Here is a 2853-nt window from a genome sequence, read left to right as displayed (position 1 = left end):
GGCAGGGCCCTGCAGACAATCAAGAATCCCTTATTTCACCATTGAGTGTTTACGGAAATGCAGCGTGGCGGAGCAAAGGCTCAGAAATTAGTGTTTGAATCCGGCTTTGCTGTTTAACTAGTTGTGTGATCTTGGGCACTTTAATCCCTCTGAATCTCAGTTCCCTCATCTGTTAAATAATACCCACCTCAGAGGGTGATTTTGAGGATTCTGGTATTAACACATCTACTACATACTATGTGCCAGGCATTTTACACATATTAACTAATTGAATCCTCATAATCCTGTGAAGTAGGTAGTATTAGAATCCTCCTTGTGTAGTTGAGGAAATCGAGAAACATCAGGTGATTTGCCCAAGGTCACACAGCTGGTAAATGGTGAGCCAGGATGCTGAGCCCAGGTGGTCTCTCTTGAGTCCCTGCCCTCGTTCACTGTGCTGTGCTGTGAGGTATACATGGCATAGGACTGGACACGGAGTGCCCAGTCTATGGAGACTGTCCCTTCCATTGTCATCCTGCTGCCATCTAACTGCTCCCTGTCCTTGGGTGTTAGTCTGTTAGTGCCAAATCCTAAGAGACCAGAGCAATTCCTGGGAAGCTAGTTGAGTGCCAACAGACTGTGAAGATAAAGCTGGTGGCTTTAGAGATCATGCTACGCATCAGCTATAAATGGGCTGTGAATTCCCAGTGTGTTGGGTTGAGAAGGATTCTGAGGCCCAAATCTGGGTGGAGTGGGAAGTAGTAGCCTAATCATTTACTTTTGCCTGCCATGGACAAGGGAGCCGATTTATTTGCCATCCCTGATTTAGTGTGACCCCTTCATTTTGAAGAGGAAAACATCTGAGGCCCAGAGACGATAATGATTTGTCTAAGGTCATATGGGTAGCTCTGGGCAGTGCATGGTTAGAACACGGTTGGGACAATTATTTGAGTACTTACTTGCATCAGACTCTGTGCTCAGAAGCCTGGTGGACAGCCCACTTGATGACCTGGCTAATTTGTTGGCTCAGTGGGTTCATTTTTGCCTTTGTCTGTGCCTGCAGTAGAGGCGATGGGGCTCCTGGGTTTGTCATCCTGATTTGGCCACTCATTGACCTTGGGACATTTACTTAATACCTGTGTGCTTCAGTGTTAGGGCACACTCGTCCCAGCATGCTTGGGACTTTTCTGCGTTTAGCTCTGAAAGTCTGAGGAGCCCCCTCAGATACTGGCAAACTGGGGCAGCTGGTCACTCAGTTTCCTCTGTAAAGTGGGGGTGAGAATTGCCCCTGGAGTTCATTTGAGGATTAACTGATTTATTTTGGATAAAGCACTTAGAGGTCGTGTTTGGGACATAGTAAGTCCTCAATACATGTTAGTTGTTAATTGTTCTTGTTTTCATTATTATGGGAGCCCAAGGGTCCCTGCCACAGAATGGTTTCTTGGAGAGGTTCATTCTCATCCCAGACAAGATTGGGAATCCTGCCATGATCATCTGGTCACCTGTAGCCAATTGCTTGGGATGTTTTTTCTTCTACTCAAAACAGTCAATAATCATGAGCTTGAGAATGTGATAGTCATTGCATTCAATTCAGATGATATTTATTATGCAGCATCTATTGCATGTTACCTAGTGTACTAGGCTTTTTTGGGGGATTCAGAGACAGAAGCACGGTTCCATGGTTGTCAGTAATTCTAGTTCAATGTAATAGGTGTGGGGAATGGACTGGAATGTGGGTGATGGAGAAAATAACAGCAGCTGACATTTATTGAGCATATGGTTAAGGCTTCATGTGCACCATCATTTATTATTCATTGTAACCCTGTGAGGTTGTTACTACGTATCTACATTTTACAGATTGGGAAGCTGAGGTTTTGAGAGGTGAAGAAACTCGCCTCAAGTTCAACCAACTCAATTCCAAAGCAGGTCTCACCGACCCAGAGTCTATATTCTTATGAACCATGAACACTTTGTAATTTCTTCTGAAAGAAAATAAAATTTGAGCTTGGCCTGAAAGCTAGGCTGGCCTTGAGCAGTGTCCGTGGCTGGGAATAGGAAATCACATAGAGGAAATGGTTTGAGGGAAAGCACAGAGGTGGGACGGTGGGGACATGTTTAAAAACTCGAAGTGTGTGTTCAACAGTCAATCTGGATGAGTGTGCTTTGAACTTTAAAGCCAGTTTGCTCCGCAGCCCCGTATCTTTTTGTCCTTCCACACCTGGGGCTCACCTTCCTATCCTTTCCGTCTCTCTCGTTTTCTCCCTCTCCCTGGCCCAGCGTATTCCCCCCGCCTCCCCTTTTATATCGCCAGTGCAGTGGCTAGTGGCAGTCCTGCGGTGACGCTTTCCAATTTCACACTTACATGCTCCTGAAAGTATTGGTAAACTAAGTCGTATGCAAAACCTTAACAAAGGGCAACAGTACAGGTTCCTGTCAGGCAGTAATTTTGTTCGACTCCCTTTTCTTGTGATTTGATCCCCCCTTCTTCCCACAAACATGGTACTTTGACCTTACCAGAAGGGGGAACTTTCAGGAATCCAAGTGTGGTGGAGCCCTGTAAGCATATGAGTAGTAGGAATGAATACGGGCTCGTGTTGATTGAGCACTTACTCTGTGCCCAGGCAAGTGCTAAGTACTTTCCATACGCTGTCTTATTTAATACACTCAACAGCCATGAGAGGTGTGTCTTAATGATTCTCTGATTTTACAGATGAGGCAGTTGAGGCTCAGAGGAGAAAAGTGTGTTCACCTCTGCACCCCACTCATGTGTTTCCTTTTCCCATTGGCTTTCCCTATTGCTAACACAGACTGCCAAAGTATAGAGGATGCTTAGATGTCATCTGAGTCAACCCCCTCGTTTTTCACACCTGGAAA

This window comes from Hyperoodon ampullatus, assembly GCF_949752795.1.
Source record: "Hyperoodon ampullatus genome assembly, chromosome: 13".
NCBI classification, from domain to species: Eukaryota; Metazoa; Chordata; class Mammalia; order Artiodactyla; family Ziphiidae; genus Hyperoodon; species Hyperoodon ampullatus.
The sequence above is the reverse complement of the archived record's forward strand: the minus strand, read 5'-3'. Positions refer to the sequence as shown.